The sequence below is a fragment of the Ranitomeya variabilis genome, chromosome 2 (assembly GCF_051348905.1).
Source record: "Ranitomeya variabilis isolate aRanVar5 chromosome 2, aRanVar5.hap1, whole genome shotgun sequence".
Classification (NCBI taxonomy): Eukaryota; Metazoa; Chordata; class Amphibia; order Anura; family Dendrobatidae; genus Ranitomeya; species Ranitomeya variabilis.
In genome coordinates this window covers 310,568,072-310,588,553 of record NC_135233.1, presented here as the reverse complement: position 1 = coordinate 310,588,553, position 20,482 = coordinate 310,568,072, and the positions used below count along the sequence as shown (strand labels likewise).

At 42.7% G+C, this 20,482-nt stretch overlaps 1 protein-coding gene across 1 annotated transcript in view; it reads left to right on the top strand.

Moving 5' to 3' along the window:
* The window catches only part of LOC143809373 (RAC-beta serine/threonine-protein kinase-like), a 93,128-nt gene that overhangs the window by 47,451 nt on the left and 25,195 nt on the right, over positions 1-20,482 (top strand). The window lies entirely within an intron of this gene.

Genomic DNA, 20,482 nt, shown 5'->3' with positions numbered 1-20,482 from the left:
ATTGCGGTTTGGTCCTGATGAAAATGTTTGAAAACCTTGAAACGTGTTGACATACTAAACCGCATTCACGCTTCACCTTCATGTGTGATCGTACTTTTGAACCTTGGGTAGCACGGACTCTGAACCACCATATTCCTCATTTATTGCAAGGCACCCACTTGTCTGAGTATTGAGACTACAATGTGTTTAGTTGCTGTTTGCTTGGAGTTTGCCAACATCAAGTGTTGTCTGTAGCCATCATCTCGTAAAACCCCTGTGATTTCTACAGTTTACATTTAATGCTCTTCAAGGCCCGAAACTCAACAAATTGCTGTAATCATCACAAATTTATTCTTAGAGACTGTTTACATTACGCTCCATTCATCTTTGCAAACATCTGTGATTTCTAAAACCTGCACCTACTGTCCCTCAGTCCTGATGGTTAACCCACCCCTTGCTGTCAATTTACTCATTGTCTGCTTTACTGATTTTGAGAGACTATTCACATGACGTAGCAATCTCCATTGAAGTAATCTCCTGTGGTTTCTACAACCTGCAACTGGTACTGACATTCCAATGACATTGCATCTGTTATCCAGTGATTTGTGATTGCTACTCTTGGCTCTATGGCTTTTGGTATGTCCTGCTCTGGCTGCTTGCTTGATACCTTGAGGCTGGCCTCACACTAGCGAGTTTTACGGATGTATGAGGCAATAAACTACGTCCGTAAAATGCGCATAACACACGGCCCAATGATTCCCTATGTCCCAGCTCCTATCAGCCCTATTTTACCGATCCGTATTATACGGTCTTCTACGGCCGTACAAAATCGCAGCATGCTGCGTTTGTCACCGTATTGCGCAAAAAAAATCGCCAATGAAAGTCTATGGGGGCGAGAAAAATACGGATTACACACGGACCAGCAGTGTGACCTGCAATAAATACGCACGGGTGTTAGAGAGAAAAGCCAGTAATTCAATTGCCGGCTTTTCATTTCTCCTTCCCAAACGCGACAGGATATGAGACATGGTTTACATACAGTAAACCATCTCATATCCATTTTTTTTTTGCATATTCCACACTACTAATGTTAGTAGTGTGTATGTGCAAAATATTGGCGCTGTAGCTGCTAAAATAAAGGGTTAAATAGCGGAAAAAATTGGCGTGGGCTCCCGCGCAATTTTCTCCTCCAGAGTGGTAAAGCCAGTGACTGAGGGCAGATATTAATAGCTTAGAGAGGGTCCATAGTTATTGGCCCCCCCTGGCTACAAACATCTGCCCCCAGCCACCCCAGAAAAGGCACATCTGGAAGATGCACCTATTCTGGCACTTGGCCTCTCTCTTCCCACTCCCGTGTAGTGGTGGGATATGGGGTAATGAAGGATTAATGTCACCTTGCTATTGTAAGGTGACATTAAGCCAGATTAATAATGGAGAGGCGTCAATTATGACACCTATCCATTATTAATCCAATAGTACGAAATGGTTAATAAAACACACACACATTATTACAAAGTACTTTAATGAAATAAAGACACAGGGTGTTGTAATATTTTATTATTCTCTTAATCCAGCTGAAGACCCTTGTTCTGTGAAAAAGTAAAAATAACAAATCAACAATATCTCATACCTTCCGATGATCAGTCACATCCCACGAAGTAAATCCATCTGAAGGGGTTAAATCATTTTACAGCCAGGAGCTGTGCTAAAGCACTCGCTCCTGCCTGTAAAACCCCGGGTACTGAATGGAAAGCAGGGTGATCTGTAGTTACCTTGAGTTGCGGTGATGCGCCCTCTGCTGGATGTCCTCATGAACTGGAGCCTTGGAAAAGTTCCCACGCTCGAGTTCATATGAGGACATCCAGCAGAGGGCGCATGACCACGATAAGGTAATTACAGATCAAACTGCTTTCCATTCAGTACCCGGGGTTTTACAGGCAGGAGCGAGTGCTTTAGCACAGCTCCTGGCTGTAAAATGATTTAACCCCTTCAGATGGATTTACATCGTGGGACATAACGACGGAAGGTAGTGAATATTGTTGTTTGTTTTTTTAACTTTGTTTCAGGACGATGGTCTTCAGGTGGATTAAGAGTCTAATAAAATATTACAACAACATGTGTCTTTATTTCATTAAAATAATTGACGCCTCTCCATTATTAATCTGGCTTAATGTCACCTTACAATAGCAAGGTGACATTAACCCTTCATTACCCCATATCCCACCGCTACACGGGAGTGGGAAGAGAGAGGCCAAGTGCCAGAATAGGCGCATCTTCCAGATGTGCCTTTTCTGGGGTGGCTGGGGGCAGATGTTTGTAGCCAGGGGGGCCAATAACCATGGACCCTCTCTAGGCTATTAATATCTGCCCTCAGTCACTGGCTTTACCACTCTGGCGGAGAAAATTGCGCGGGAGCCCACGCCAATTTTTTCCGCAATTTAACCCTTTATTTTACAAGCTACAGTGCCCAAATTTTGCACATACACACTACTAACATTAGTAGTGTGGAATATGCAAAAAAAAAGGGATATGAGATGGTTTACTCTATGTAAACCATGTCTCATATCATGTCGGGTTTGGGAAGGAGAAATGAAAAGCCGGCAATTGAATTACCGGCTTTTCACATATATCGCGCTGAATTAAATATAAATACAGAATATATATATATATGTGTCTCAATGACATATATATATATATATATATATATATATATATATATATATATATATATATATATACATAGACTGTATATATGTTTTAACGAACATTTGAGCACATAAATCCATTAGATGTCGGTTTTGCAAGCCTGCGAGAAAATATCGCAGTACGGATGGCATACGGATTACATACGGAGGATGCCATGCGCAAAATACGCTGACACACCCTGCCTACGGATGACATACGGATCACTATTTTGGGGACTTTTCTGCGTATTACGGCCATAAAAAACGGACCGTATTTACATACGCTGAGTGTGACGCCGGCCTGATATCTACAATCTGACATCATATTCCAAAGAAATGCATGTTTTTCTTCATATGTAAATGAGCTGTTAAGTTCCATGGGCTGGACAAAGATCTCCCTGAGAATCTGCCTCCAGGACTATTTGAAATTACAGGGGGTGTTACCAGTGTGAGACATGTAATGGCTGACAGTCTGCGATCTTGATCTCACTGCACAGCTATGTGTTTTTATAACAGAGTACAGCAGAGCTGGACTTTGTCTCATTGTAAACACATTTGCAGTTGCCCTCTAAGGCCGGCCTCACACTAGCGAGTTTTACGGACGTATGAGCGCATAAACTACGTCCGTAAAACTCGCAAAATAAACGGCACAATTATTCTCAATGGGGCTGCTCCTATTAGCCGTATATTACGGTTCAGTATTATACGGCTTTCTACGGCCATACAAAATCGCAGCATGCTGCGTTTGTCACCGTATTGCGCAAAAAAAATCGCCAATGAAAGTCTATGGGGGCGAGAAAAATACGGATTCCACACTGACCAGCAGTGTGACTTGCGAGAAATACGCAGCGGTGTTAGTGAAAAGTCGGTAATTCAATTGCCGGCTTTTCATTTCTCCTGCACAAACCCGACAGGATATGAGACATGGTTTTCATACAGTAAACCATCTCATATCCCCTTTTTTTTTGCATATTCCACACTACTAATGTTAGTAGTATGTATGTGCAAAATTTCAGCGCTGTAGCTGCTGAAATAAAGGGTTAAATGGCGGAAAAAATTGGCGTGGGCTCCCGCGCAATTTTCTCCGCCAGAATGGTAAAGCCAGTGACTGAGGGCAGATATTAATAGCCAGGAGAGGGTCCATGGTTATTGCCCCCCCCCGTGGCTAAAAACATCTGCCCCCAGCCACCGCAGAAAAGGCACATCTGGAAGATGCGCCTATTCTGGCACTTGGCCACTCTCTTCCCACTCCCTGTAGCGGTGGGATATGGGGTAATGAAGGGTTAATGCCACCTTGCTATTGGAAGGTGACATTAAGCCAGATTAATAATGGAGAGGCGTCAATTATGACACCTATCCATTATTAATCCAATAGTACGAAAGGGTTAAAAAACACACACACACATGATTTAAAAGTATTTTAATGAAATAAACACAGCGGTTGTTGTAATAATTTATTGTTCTCTCAATCCATCAGGAACACCCTCGCTTGGAAAAATAATAAACGCACAAGATACATACCTTCTGGTGAACCGTCTCGTCCCACGAAGTAATCCATCTGAAGGGGTTAACTAATATTACAGGCAGGAGCCCTGCTAAATGCAGCTGTGCTCCGTGCCTGTAATCCCCAGCGAATGAATGAAATGTAGGTCATTGACCTACATTTCCTTCAGTCGCGGTGAGGCGCCCTCTGGTGGATGTTCTCATGAACTGCAGCCTGGGAACTTTTTCCCACGCTCCAGGTCATATGAGGACATCCACCAGGGGGCGCATCACCGCGACTGAAGGAAATGTAGGTCAATGACCTACATTTCATTCATTCGCTGGGGAATTACAAGCACGGAGCACAGCTGCATTTAGCAGGGCTCCTGCCTGTAATATTAGTTAACCCCTTCAGATGGATTACTTCGTGGGACGAGACGGTTCACCAGAAGGTATGTATCTTGTGCGTTTATTATTTTTCCAAGCGAGGGTGTTCCTGATGGATTGAGAGAACAATAAATTATTACAACAACCGCTGTGTTTATTTCATTAAAATACTTTTAAATCATGTGTGTGTGTGTTTTTTAACCCTTTCGTACTATTGGATTAATAATGGATAGGTGACATAATTGACGCCTCTCCATTATTAATCTGGCTTAATGTCACCTTCCAATAGCAAGGTGGCATTAACCCTCCATTACCCCATATCCCACCGCTACAGGGAGTGGGAAGAGAGTGGCCAAGTGCCAGAATAGGCGCATCTTCCAGATGTGCCTTTTCTGGGGTGGCTGGGGGCAGATGTTTTTAGCCACGGGGGGGCCAATAACCATGGACCCTCTCCTGGCTATTAATATCTGCCCTCGGTCACTGGCTTTACCATTCTGGCGGAGAAAATTGCGCGGGAGCCCACGCCAATTTTTTCCGCCATTTAACCCTTTATTTCAGCAGCTACAGCGCTGAAATTTTGCACATACACACTACTAACATTAGTAGTGTGGAATATGCAAAAAAAAGGGGATATGAGATGGTTTACTGTATGTAAACCATGTCTCATATCCTGTCGGGTTTGTGCAGGAGAAATGAGAAGCCGGCAATTGAATTACCGGCTTTTAACACATATCGCGCTGAATGAAATCTAAATACAGAATATATATATATGTGTCTCAATGACATATATATATATATATATATATATATACTGTATATATGTTTTCCCGAACATTTGAGCACATAAATCCATTAGATGTCGGTTTTGCAAGCCTGCGCGAAAATCTCGCAGTACGGATGCCATACGGATTACATACGGAGGATGCCATGCGCAAAATACGCTGACACACCCTGACTACGGATCAATATTTTGGGAACATTTCTCCATATTACGGCCGTAGTACGGACGTATAATACGTGGCGTATTGTCTTACGCACAGTGTGAGGCCGGCCTAATAGTTCTTCACCTTCCATCTCATAGGCAGCCAGTGTGGAGGGATAGCAATAGAGCTGAGCCAACAGCCATAGGAGAGGAGAGCTGTAGCTGCAAATGTGTTTGTAATGAGAAAAAGTTCAGTTCTGCTGTAATGTGTCAGCTATAATTAGACACAGCTCTGCAGCAGCGCTGACAGCACTATGAGAAGACTTCAGCTGCAGATGTGTTTTTAAATAGTCAAAGTTCATATCTACTGTACTGTGTTAGCGGTAATCAAAGCAGCTCTGCAGTGAGATTGGGAGAGCAAAGAGTCAGTGATTACATGTCTCATACTGGTAAAGTCTATATTTAATTTAAAATAAACTCTGGTGGCAGATTCTCTAGAAGATCTATGTCCGGCCCATAGATTGTAATTGCTCATTTACATATTAAGAAAAATGTTGCTTTATCTAGGAGAGGTCTCCAACATGCAGCTCCTGAGGCTGCTTCATGCGGCCCACAGGCCGATGGCAGCGTTTTATTTCAGCTGAATGTGCGTCCTTATATATCGGGACCTGGATGGGGACCTATCTACAATATGGGGACCTGGATATGGTGGCATGGCTATAATATGGGGATCTAGATGGGGACATAACTAGAATATGGGGACCTGGATAGGGACATAGCTACAATATGGGGACATTAATGTAATATGAGGATCTGGATGAGGACATAACTACAATATGGGGGCCTGGGTATGGGAACATGACTACAATATGGGGATCTGGATGGGGACATATCTACAATACGGGGACCTGTATGGAGACATAACTACAATATGGGGAACAGGATATGGGCACATAACTACAATATGGGGATCTGGATGGGGACATGACTACAATATGGGGACATCACTATAATATGAGGACCCAGATGGGAACATAACTGCAATATGGGGACTTGGAAAAGGGGACATGGGGACATAACTACGAAATGGGGACATAACTACAATATGAGGACCATGCCATGGCACACATCCGATGTCAGAAACAAAATGGGCAGCAAATTGGTCCCGCATGTGGGCAACTTCAACAGTTGACCGCAGAGGGTGATGTTGGTAATCTGGCAATGGGTTTGCAACTGGTTCATCCAGTTCAATGTTGGGTCGCTCCTTAGCCATTATGTAATTGTGGAGAACCACACAGGCTTTGACAACCTCATCGACTGTCTCCATTTTTAGATTAATAGCTATCCCAAGAATGCGCCATTTTGAGACAAGAATCCCAAAGGTACATTCAACTGTTCTTTGGGCCCTGGTCAGTCTGTATTTATAAATCTTTTTAGTGTGGTTCAAGTCCCGACTGGAATATGGCTTCAGTAGGTTTTCACACATCTGAAACGCCTCATCCCCAACCATAACAAATGGCATTGGTGGGCCTTGAGTGTTGGGGAGAGGTCGTGTCAGGGTCAGGGGAAAATTAATATTTTTGCCATACAAACGTCGGCCCATATCCAAGTTCTTGAAAGTCTGGGAGTCATTGCCATGGCCAAAAGCTCCAATGTCCACAGCGATAAAGCGACAGTCCGCATCTGCTATTGCCATGAGCACAACAGAAAATTTTTTATTGTAGTTAAAGTACTCAGATGCAGATCTGGCGGGTTTGGTAATCCGTAAGTGTTTTCCATCTACCGCTCCCAAACAGCTGGGGAAATTACACACTCTCCAGAGTTTGTTGGCAATTTCCACACACATGTCCGCTGTGCGTAAGGGGATAAGTTCCACAAAGCCCGGCAGGTGTCCGCAATTTTTCCAGACAAGGTTGAAATTCCAAGCCGGTACTGAAAGTGGAGCGATGATAAGCTCTCTCCGATAGCCAGGAATCTGAAAGAAAAAAAAGAAGAAAAAATTACGAACAATTCTATTTATGGTGGTGTTTAGCTAAACACATAAAGGAAAATACAAATAATACATGGCAGACCAATAATAATTATGACAGGCATTTGTTTAGAATTATTACGTACCTTATTGTGACCAGGAGATGTTCCTCTGCAGGAATCGCTCTATGGAGCTGGGTGTCCAGTCTCTGGATCGCTCCTTGGACACGACCAAGCAAATCCTGAAAAGTCTCTAGAGACATCCTGGTATATTCTGGGAATTTGTCCGGGTTGGCATTAAGCTCGCCATACAGCGTGTGGTAGGCTCCACGGCTCTCCCAGAGTTCAATAATGGGGTGTCTCCAAAAACGCCTACGCCGTGTCCTTCTCTGTCTTTCTCGATGTCTTTGTTGCTCCCAAGCAAACGCATAGGCAAGAAACAGCTTGATACTTAATTCTAGGTTGAAATAAAAGCTCTCCATGCGAAGATCCATCATGACACAGGATACAGTAGCAAACTGTGAAGATTTCAGAAGTCCAAGGGTCTACATATAGATATCCCATAATAGCACAGAATTTCCTGAATTTCTTTTACAGGGTGAGGAGCCATTTCGCTTTTACAGAGTCTTTGTGGAAGCCCCCTATACTTCCGTTAACAGATGTCAGACCTGAGTGGGGACATTTTTTTTGTGGCTTCAGTTGAAGCTTTAATGGGAACATTTAATGTAACATTTGGGATCACATTTATCCTGCGCTCTACGCTAAGCACTTACATTGGGGTTTCCATCTACATCTGAGTGACGTGATTCAGATGAAACTTACCAGATGAAACTTGTGAGGGATTCATTCACTATAAGGAGGCAGCAGAGTTACTCTGGACTCTGTCTGGCCTCTGTTCAGCGATGTCCTTCTTTTCAGAAGTGCACAGTACTGTGTCCGACTGCACTTTTATGCAATCCTAAAAAGATGGACACGGGCGGATTATATGCCAGACGGCATCCACAGTGACTCCATCTGCCTCATAGGAAATCTTCCGCTGGGGTTCCGTCTAAATCATGTATTTCAGAGATTTACATGGAAATACCAGTATAAGCGCTCAGCACAGGGTGCAGGATAATTGTGAACCAAGCTTTACTGTGATTTCTGGGAAGCAAGATGAACAAATCAACAGCATTTGAAGAATTGGTTTTATTTATTTTTTACACTGTTCCTCATACTTTTAAGTGATTAGGTGACTTTATTCTTCAGATGGGTGCGATTACAGCTATACCAGATTTATATCGGGTTTTTAAGTTTGACAACTGTCACACACTAAAAACTAAAAGACGCTTTTTATTGCAAAAACTATTTTTTTGCATCTTCATATTTTGGAGCTATAATTTTTCCATATTTTGGTTGACAGAGACATGTGATGGCTTGTGTTTTGCAAGACGAGTTGACGTTTTTATTGGTCTCATTTTCAGGCACAAGACATTTTTTGATCGCTTTCTATTCAGTTTTTGTGAGGCAGAACAAACAAAAACTAGCAATTCATCTGTCTGTTTTTGGAATTGTTGACTTTTTCCTTCCTCTTCCAATCTTAGTATTGATGCTGCAACTATCAGCAAAATGTGAACACAGCTTTTGCACTCCAGAATCAGTGACTCTACCGCCCGTCTTCCTAGCAATTTCTCTGAAACGGTATCCCTTCTTCCTCAAAACAATAGCCATAGCTCTCTTTTTTGGAGACCAATCAGACCTCATTGTGTCTGGCATGATTAAAATCTAAAAAAAAAAAAACATTCAGGAGTTTGTGAGTTCAAAATAGACATTTATAATTATTCAGTTAAAAAAATAAATTTAAATATTAATAAAATACAAGAAATAACAAATTCTCAATAGTTTGTAAAGAAATTAAAGTCTGTAGGACCTATACTGAAATTATCAAATGATGACTTCAGCTTTAACAACTCTATTTTTAATTTAATGTGGGTATTAAGAAAAGTTAACATATAGCTAAAAATTTATGAATTTTACTCACAGAGAACGAAGTCCAGTATTTATTGTCAAAATTATAAAAACTACCGACAAAATATCAAAAACAAGTCTCCCGATATCTTTAGTAACAGATTGCGGACCTGGGCTATAAATATAATTACGTAATCAAGCAAGTAAGATCATCGAAAGTTACAGAAGCCTCAAAAATTATTAAAAATTTCAAGTGTATCCACAATTTTGGCTACTAGTGTAAGGCTGTGTGCACACGTTGCTGATTTTTTGCTTTTTTTTCGCTATAAAAACGCTATAAAACCACAAAAAAACAGCATACATTATGCATCCCATCATTTATAATGAATTCCGCAATTTTTGTGCACATGATGCGTTTTTTTCCCGCGAAAAAAATGAATCGCTGTAAAAAACGCAGCATGTTCATTAATTTTGTTTTTTTCTTTGCAGATTTCCCACTATATAATGCATTGGGAAATGTCCGGAAAAATCCGCAAAACAAAATGCACCAAAAACGTGGTAAAAACGCATGCAGATTTTTGCAGATTTCTTGCAGAAAATTTCAGGTTTTTCTCTGGAATTTTCTGCAATAAATCCTGAACGTGTGCACTAAATGCCTAAATGCCCTGCACAAAATAAACTATTATTTTCTTTCTTGCTGACAATAGAGCTTTACTTTCATGCAGACATTATCCATTACTGCTGTGGAGAATACATATTATCTCAATGTACAAAGTGTGAACAGAGCGAATCACAAGAACCTATGTAATGGAAACCTTTCTACAGTATAATGGATCATGAAGGACCATAGATTAGCCTTTTGACCTAATATGGCACCATCCATTAATACATTACTCTCACTGCACAAAATGATCAATACAATTTTTATTTTGAGTGCTCTTACTTTTCTTGTATCATGGGTGGTAGTAATATATAATTTTATATATAATATCTACAGTAAATATAACAACATATAATGCAATCTGTAAATTTTTCCCTAAAACATGCTTATCCTAGCTTGTCCATTTAAACATATCTTAAAATTAGGGGCCTGATTCATCATTGCCTTTTCGCCAGTTTCTTGTTGTTAATACCTCTCATCTAGTGACTTTTTAATTGGCGACAAATTTATTAAACAAGATTTCCTCTTTTTTTAAGTTGTCTTTTGTTGTTTAGATATGATTCTGAAAAAAATAGGAAAACTGGCTTTTACAGATGTTTTAGACAGATTCATCAAATTTTTGTAAAAATAAATAGAGCAAATGTGATCCAGTTTCCCCCCTGGAGAGGTTTTATGTTCAACAGTTATTTTGATGCATCGTTGGCACCATTTTGTGAAATGTGTGACTTTTGAGGCAAAAGAGTTGCAAAACAGGTCAAAAGAAGAAAAAGAGCATTTTTGATGCATACATTTCTTGAAGCATATGCACCATGTTGAACTGCTTAGTGCAAAAAAAAAGCAACAAAATAACACAAGACAAAAAAATTAAAAGTGACTTAAAAAAATTGCAAATGATTAATTGGGGATATAATAGTTTCCTTCACAAAATATAGAAATTTGATGTATTGCCAAACATAAATTAGAACATGGAATGGCCATGTCACCTGGTCTAGCATGGTATTATTCCCCACATTAGTAGGACAATAGTGGGTCATTTATTCTATTGTCAGATTTAACCCTTTCATGACCCAGCCTATTTTGACCTTAATGACCTGGCCGTTTTTTGCAATTCTGACCAGTGTCCCTTTATGAGGTAATAACTCAGGAACGCTTCAATGGATCCTAGCGGTTCTGAGATTGTTTTTTCGTGACATATTGGGCTTCATGTTAGTGGTAAATTTAGGTCGATAATTTTTGCGTTTATTTGTGAAAAAAATGGAAATTTGGCAAAAATTTTGAAAATTTCGCAAATTTCAAATTTTGAATTTTTATTCTGTTAAACGAGAAAGTTATGTGACACAAAATAGTTAATAAATAACGTTACCCACATGTCTACTTTACATCAGCACAATTTTGGAAACATTTTTTTTTGCTAGGAAGTTATAAGGGTTAAAAATTGACCAGCGATTTCTCATTTTTACAACAAAATTTACAAAACCATTTTTTTTAGGGACCACCTCACATTTGAAGTCAGTTTGAGGGGTCTATATGGCTGAAAATACCCAAAAGTGACACCATTCTAAAAACTGCACCCCCAAAGTGTTCAAAACCACATTCAAGAAGTTTATTAACCGTCAAGTGCTTCACAGCAGGAGAAGCAACATGGAAGGAAAAAATGAACATTTAACTTTTTAGTTGCAAAAATGATCTTTTAGCAACAATTTTTTTATTTTCCCAAAGGTAAAAGGAGAAACTGTACCCCAAAAGTTATTGTACAATTTGTCCTGAGTACGCCGATACCCCATATGTGGGGGGAACCACTGTTTGGGTGCACGACAGGGCTTGGAAGGGAAGGAGCGCCATTTGACTTTTTTTGAATGAAAAATTGGCCCCAATCTTTAGCAGACACCATGTCGCGTTTGGAGAGCCCCGTGTGCCTAAACGTTGAGCTCCCCCACAAGTGACCCCATTTTGGAAGCTAGACCCCCCAAGGAGCTTATCTAGATTCATAGTGAGCACTTTGAACCCCCAGGTGCTTCACAAATTGATCCGTAAAAATGAAAAAGTACTTTTTTTTTTTTCACAAAAAAATTATTTTAGCATCAATTTGTTCATTTCCACATGGGCAACAGGATAAAATGGATCCTAAAATTTATTGGGCAATTTCTCCTGAGTACACCGATACCTCACATGTGGGGGTAAACCACTGTTTGATTTTTGAATGAAAAATTAGCTCCAATCGTTAGCGGACACCATGTCACGTTTGGAGAGCCCCTGTGTGCCTAAACATTGGAGCTCCCCCACAAATGACCCTATTTTTGAAACTAGACCTCCCACATCTAGTAATCTAGATGTGTGGTGAGCACTTTAAACCCCCAAGTGCTTCACAGAAGTTTATAACGCAGAGCCGTGAAAATAAAAAATCATTTTTCTTTCCTCAAAAATTATTTTTTAGCAAGCAATTTTTTTATTTTAACAAGAGTAACAGGAGAAATTGGACTCCGATAGTTATTGTCCAGTTTGTCCTGAGTACGATGATACTCCATATGTGGGGGGGAACCACTGTTTGGGCACATGTCGGGGCTCAGAAGGGAAGTAGTGACGTTTTGGAATGCAGACTTTGATGGAATGGTCTGCGGGCATCATGTTACGTTTGCAGAGTCCCTGATGTGCCTAAACAGTAGAAATCCCCCACAAGTGACCTCAATTTGGAAACTAGACTGCCCAAGGAATTTATCTGGATGTGTGGTGAGCACTTTGAACCCCCATGTGCTTCACAGAAGTTTACAACGCAGAGCTGTGAAAATAAAAAATAATTTCTTTCCTCAAAAATTATTTTTTAGCAAGCAATTTTTTTATTTTAACAAGAGTAACAGGAGAAATTGGACACCAATATTTGTTGCCCAGTTTGTTCTGAGTACGTTGATGCCCCATATATGGGGGTAAACCACTGTTTGGGCACACGTCGGGGCTCGGAAGGGAAGTAGAGATGTTTTGAAATGCAGACTTTGATGGAATGGTCTGCGGGCGTCACGTTGCGTTTGCAGAGCCCCTGATGTGCCTAAACAGTAGAAACCCCCCACAAGTGACCCCATTTTGGAAACTAGGCCCCCAAGGAACATATCTAGATGTGTGGTGAGCACTTTGAACCCCCAAGTGCTTAACAGAAGTTTACAACGCAGAGTGGTGAAAATAAAAAATCATTTTTCTTTCCTCAAAAATTATGTTTTAGCAAGCAATTTTTTTATTTTTGCAAGGGTAACAGGAAAAATTGGACCCCAATAGTTGTTGCCCAGTTTGTCCTGAGTAAGCTGGTACCCCACATGTGGGGGTAAACCACTGTTTGGGCGCACGTCGGGGCTCGGAAGGGAGGTAGCACCATTTGACTTTTTGAACGCAAGATTGGCTGGAATCAATGGTGGCGCCATGCTGCGTTTGGAGACCCCTGATGTGCCTAAACAGTGGAAACCCCTCAATTCTAACTCCAACACTAACCCCAACATACTCCTAACCCTAATCACAACCCTAACCCCAACACACCCCTAACCCCAACACACCCCTAACCCTAATCCCAACCCTAACCCTAATCCCAACCCTAACCCCAACACACCGCTAACCCTAACCTTAACCACAAGCCTAATCTTAACCCTATTTCCATAGGTGAAATATTACAAATTGCTCTGATTGGCTGTTTCATATTCAACAGCCAATCAGAGCGATCGTAGCCACGGGGGCGAAGCCACCCCCCCTGGGCTGAAGTACCACTCCCCCTGTCCCTGTAGGTTGGGTGAAATTGGAGTTAACCATTTCACCCGACCTGCAGGGACGCGATCATTCTGTGACACAGCATATGCGTCACAGGTCGGATTGGCACTGACTTTCATGATGCATACTGTTATGATCCCAGTGGCTTAGGATCACAAATCTAACCAGCTAAGTCAGAGATAATAGGACAAGCTCTGGGGATGTGGTAACTGGACTGACCGCAAACCTGATCCTAACCAAACACACTAAAGGTAGTCGTGGAACGTTTCCACGTTTCCTGAAATCCTAGACGTCTCTTCACGACCTGAGAAACTGACTACCCCTAGAGATAAAGTAAGACCTCACTTGCCTCAGAGAAATAACCCCAAAGATATAGAACAGCCCCCCACAAATAATAACGGTGAGTTAAGAGGAAAAGACAAATGCAGAGATGAAATAGGTTAAGCAAATGAGGCCCGTTAACACTAGATAGCAAAAAATAGCAAGGGATCTGTGCGGTCAGTAAAAAACCCTATACAAAAATATCCACACAGAGAATGCGAGAACCCCCACACCAACTAACGATGTGGGGGGAGCAACTCAGCACCCCAGAGCTACCAGCAAGCAGAGAAATCACATATTAGCAAGCTGGACAAAACTCATAATATTCTAGGAAACATATTGAACATAGATGAGCAAGAATAAGCAAACAGAACTTAGCTTCTCATGGAGAGACTGATAACGGATGTAGACAGGAGCAATCAGAATAGCACTGAATACAACGACAGCAGGCATAGACTGAGAGTCCAAGTGAGCTTAAATAGAAAACCAGCCCACAGATAACGAGACAGCTGATGCCAGTCACAAACCTGCAGAAAGACAGCACTCACACAGTACCACTTGTGACCACAAGAGGGAGCCCAGAAATAGAGTTCACAACAGTACCCCCCCCTTGAGGAGGGGTCACCGAACCCTCATCAAGACCCCCAGCGCGATCAGGATGAGCCGCATGAAAGGCACGAACCAAATCGGCCGCATGAACATCAGAGGCGACAACCCAGGAATTATCCTCCTGACCATAGCCCTTCCACTTAACTAAATACTGAAGCCTCCGTCTGGAAATACGAGAATCCAAGATCTTCTCCACCACGTACTCCAATTCGCCCTCAACCAGCACCGGAGCAGGAGGCTCAACAGAAGGAACCACAGGCACCACATACCTCCGCAACAAAGACCTATGGAACACATTATGAATGGCAAACGATGCTGGGAGGTCCAAACGAAAAGACACCGGGTTAAGGATTTCCAAAATCTTATAAGGACTGATGAAGTGAGGCTTGAATTTTAGGAGAGGAAACCTTCATAGGAACATACCGAGAAGACAGCCATACCAAATCCCCAACACGAAGTCGGGGACCAACACCGCGACGGCGGTTGGCAAAGCGCTGAGCCTTCTCCTGTGACAACCTCAAATTGTCCACCACATGGTTCCAAATCTGCTGCAACCTATCCACCACAGAATCCACCCTGGGCAGTCAGAAGGCTCAACCTGACCCGAGGAAAAACGAGGATGAAAACCAGAATTGCAGAAAAAAGGCGAAACCAAAGTAGCAGAACTAGCCCGATTATTAAGGGCAAACTCGGCCAATGGCAAAAAAGTCACCCAATCATCCTGATCAGCAGAAACAAAACATCTTAAATAAGTTTCCAACGTCTGATTAGTTCGCTCGGTTTGGCCATTTGTCTGAGGATGGAAGGCCGACGAAAAAGACAAATCAATGCCCATCTTAGCACAAAAAATCCGCCAAAATCTGGACACAAACTGGGATCCTCTGTCAGACACAATATTTTCAGGGATGCCGTGCAAGCGAACCACATTCTGAAAAAATAAAGGAACCAAATCGGAGGAGGAAGGCAACTTAGGCAAGGGCACCAAATGGACCATTTTGGAAAAACGATCACACACCACCCAGATGACAGACATTCTCTGAGATACTGGAAGATCTGGAATAAAATCCATGGAAATGTGCGTCCAAGGCCTCTTCGGGACAGGCAAAGGCAAAAGCAAACCGCTGGCACGAGAACAGCAAGGCTTAGCCCGAGCACAAATCCCACAGGACTGCACAAAGGAACGCACATCCCACGACAAGGAAGGCCACCAGAAGGACCTAGCCACCAAATCTCTGGTACCAAAAATCCCAGGATGACCTGCCAACACCGAAGAATGAACCTCGGAAATAACTCTGCTGGTCCATCTATCTGGGACAAACAGTCTCTCTGGTGGGCAACGGTCAGGTCTATCAGCCTGAAATTTCTGCAGCACTCGTCGCAAATCTGGGGAAATGGCAGACAAAATCACTCCCTCTTTGAGGATACCAGCCGGCTCTGAAACTCCCGGAGAGTCAGGCACAAAACTCCTAGAAAGGGCATCAGCCTTCACGTTCTTCGAAACAGGCAGGTACGAGACCACGAAATCGAAACGGGAGAAAAACAACGACCAACGAGCCTGTCTAGGATTCATGCGCTTGGCAGACTCGAGATAAATCAGATTTTTGTGATCAGTCAAGACCACCACACGATGCCTAGCTCCCTCGAGCCAATGTCGCCACTCCTCAAATGCCCACTTCATAGCCAACAATTCCCGATTACCAACATCATAATTCCGCTCGGCAGGCGAAAACTTTCTTGAAAAGAAGGCACAAGGCTTCATCACAGAGCCATCAGAGCTTCTCTGCGACAAAACAGCCCCTGCTCCAATCTCAGAAGCATCCACCTCGACCTGGAAAGGAAGAGAGATATCAGGCTGACATAATACTGGTGCTGAAGAAAACCGGCGCTTCAGCTCCCGAAAGGCTTCCACTGCCGCAGGAGACCAATTAGTCACATCAGAACCTTTCTTGGTCAAATCCGTCAAGGGCTTAACCACGCCAGAAAAATTTGCGATGAAGCGACGGTAAAAATTAGCAAAACCCAAGAACTTCTGAAGACTCTTAACAGATGTAGGCTGAGTCCAGTCATGAATAGCCTGGACCTTGACTGGGTCCATCTCAATAGTAGAAGGAGAAAAAATAAAACCCAAAAAGGAAACCTTCTGTACTCCGAAGAGACATTTTGAGCCCTTCACAAATAAAGCATTAGCACGCAGGACCTGAAATACCATCCTGACCTGCTTCACATGGGACTCCCAGTCCTCCGAAAAGACCAAAATGTCATCCAGATACACAATCATAAATTTATCCAGATATTCTCGGAAGATGTCATGCATGAAGGACTGGAACACAGAAGGAGCATTAGAGAGTCCAAAAGGCATCACCAAGTACTCAAAATGGCCCTCGGGCGTATTAAATGCTGTTTTCCATTCATCCCCCTGCTTAATACGCACAAGGTTATACGCACCACGAAGATCTATCTTGGTGAACCAACTGGACCCCTTAATCCGAGCAAACAGATCAGATAATAATGGCAAAGGATACTGAAATTTGACCGTGATTTTATTTAGAAGACGATAATCTATACAAGGTCTCAGAGAACCATCCTTCTTGGCCACAAAAAAGAATCCTGCACCAAGAGGGGAGGAGGACGGGCGAATATGTCCCTTCTCTAAAGACTCCTTTATATAACTCCGCATTGCGGCATGTTCTGGTACAGACAAATTAAAAAGTCGTCCCTTAGGGAACTTACTACCAGGAATCAAATTTATAGCACAATCACAATCCCTGTGAGGAGGCAGGGCACCGGATCTGGGCTCATCAAATACATCCTGGTAGTCCGACAAAAACTCAGGGACCTCAGAAGGAGTGGAAGAAGCAATTGACACCAAAGGAGCATCGCCATGAATCCCCTGGCAACCCCAACTTGAAACAGACATAGCTTTCCAATCCAGAACTGGATTATGGGCCTGCAGCCATGGCAGACCCAAAACGACAACATCATGCAGATTATGCAGCACAAGAAAGCGAATCACCTCCTGATGTACAGGAGTCATGCACATGGTCACTTGAGTCCAATACTGAGGCTTATTCTCAGCCAATGGTGTAGCATCAATACCCCTCAGTGGAATAGGGAATTCCAAAGGCTCCAGGACAAAACCACAGCGCCTGGCAAACGACAAATCCATCAGGTTCAGGGCAGCACCTGAATCCACAAAAGCCATAACCGAGTAGGATAACAAAGAACAAATTAAAGTAACAGACAAAATGAATTTAGGCTGTATAGTACCAACGGTGACAGATTTAGCGATCTTTTTTACACGCTTAGAGCATGCTGAGATAACATGAGTTGAATCACCACAGTAAAAGCACAACCCATTTTGACGTCTATGATTTTGCCGCTCAATTCTGGTCAGAATTCGGTCACATTGCATAGACTCAGGTCTCTGTTCAGAAAATACCGCCAGATGGTGCGCAGATTTGCGCTCCCGCAAACGCCGATCAATCTGAATGGCCAAAGCCATTGAGTCATTCAGACTTGCAGGCGTGGGGAACCCCACCATAACATTCTTAATGGCTTCAGAAAGACCTTCTCTGAAGTTTGCAGCCAGGGCACACTCATTCCATTGAGTAAGCACCGACCATTTCCGAAATTTTTGACAATACACCTCAGCTTCATCCTGGCCCTGAGAGAGAGCCAGCAAGGCCTTTTCTGCCTGGTTCTCAAGATTAGGTTCCTCATAAAGCAATCCAAGCGCCAGATAAAACGCATCCACATTCAGCAATGCAGGATCTCCCGGCGCCAGGGAGAAAGCCCAATCTTGAGGGTCGCCACGTAACAGGGAGATAACAATTCTAACTTGCTGAGTGGAATCACCAGAGGAACGAGGTCTCAAAGAAAGAAATAATTTACAATTATTCTTAAAATTCAGAAACCGAGATCTGTCTCCAGAAAACAACTCAGGAATAGGTACTTTTGGCTCAGACATAGTACTGTGAACAACAAAATCCTGAATGCTTTGCACCCTTGCAGCAAGATGATCCACACTAGAAGTCAAACTCTGAATATCCATGTCTGCAGCTGAACTCAAAGCCACCCAGAGATTAAGGGGATGAGAGAAGCTGGACAGACTGCAGCAAAGGGAGAGGAAAAAAAAATTGTACTCAGGACTTCTCTTATCCCACTTCTGCGATGCATAAACACTTTTCAGGCCTGCTGTACTGTTATGATCCCAGTGGCTTAGGATCACAAATCTAACCAGCTAAGTCAGAGATAATAGGACAAGCTCTGGGGATGTGGTAACTGGACTGACCGCAAACCTGATCCTAACCAAACACACTAAAGGTAGTCGTGGAACGTTTCCTGAAATCCTAGACGTCTCTTCACGACCTGAGAAACTGACTACCCCTAGAGATAAAGTAAGACCTCACTTGCCTCAGAGAAATAACCCCAAAGATATAGAACAGCCCCCCACAAATAATAACGGTGAGTTAAGAGGAAAAGACAAACACAGAGATGAAACAGGTTAAGCAAATGAGGCCCGCTAACACTAGATAGCAGAAAATAGCAAGGGATCTGTGCGGTCAGTAAAAAACCCTATACAAAAATATCCACGCAGAGAATGCGAGAACCCCCACACCAACTAACGATGTGGGGGAGCAACTCAGCACCCCAGAGCTACCAGCAAGCAGAGAAATCACATATTAGCAAGCTGGACAAAACTCATAATATTCTAGGAAACATATTGAACATAGATGAGCAAGAATAAGCAAACAGAACTTAGCTTCTCATGGAGAGACTGATAACGGATGTAGACAGGAGCAATCAGAATAGCACTGAATAGAACGACAGCAGGCATAGACTGAGAGTCCAAGTGAGCTTAAATAGAAAACCAGCCCACAGATAACGAGACAGCTGATGCCAGTCACAAACCTGCAGAAAGACAGCACTCACACAGTACCACTTGTGACCACAAGAGGGAGCCCAGAAATAGAGTTCACAACAGCATACGCTGTGTCACAGGTCAAGAAAGGGTTAAAGAAGTATTCCCAGAATTGAAAATTTTCTCCTATCCATAATTCCTGAGCGCTGTACTTCAGCAGTTCCTTTGACAATAAATGGTGCAAGGGTTGAGCGTTCACCTCCGCATAATTCAAGATAGTGTTCTCCACTGCCCAGATTTCTGTGGGTCCCAGCAGTTGTATACTCAGTAATCAGTAAGTTATCCTCCATTCTATGGGTAAGGGATAAGCTTCTGTTCTGGCAATACCCCTTTAAGGGAATCAGTCAGCAGGTTTTTGCTATGTAATCTGAAGACAGCATACTGTAGGGGTTAAAACACAAATTTCAGCATTGCCTCTCTCATCAAGCTCTGTCCTGTTGTTTATTTGAAATGATTATTTTACCACCAGGAGCTTATGTGAAGGAAGTATATAATTGTAAGGTAGACTAGGGGTACCGTCACACAGTGAAATTTTGATCGCTACGACGGTACGATTCGTGACGTTCTAGCGATATCGTTACGATATCGCTGTGTCTGACACGCAGCAGCGATCAGGGACCCTGCTGAGAATCGTACGTCGTAGCAGATCGTTTGGAACTTTCTTTCGTCGCTTGATCACCCGCTGACATCGCTGGATCGTTGTGTGTGACAGCGATCCAGCGATGTGTTCGCTTGTAACCAGGGTAAACATCGGGTAACTAAGCGCAGGGCCGCGCTTAGTAACCCGATGTTTACCCTGGTTACCAGCGTAAACGTAAAAAAAACAAACAGTACATACTTACATTCCGGTGTCTGTC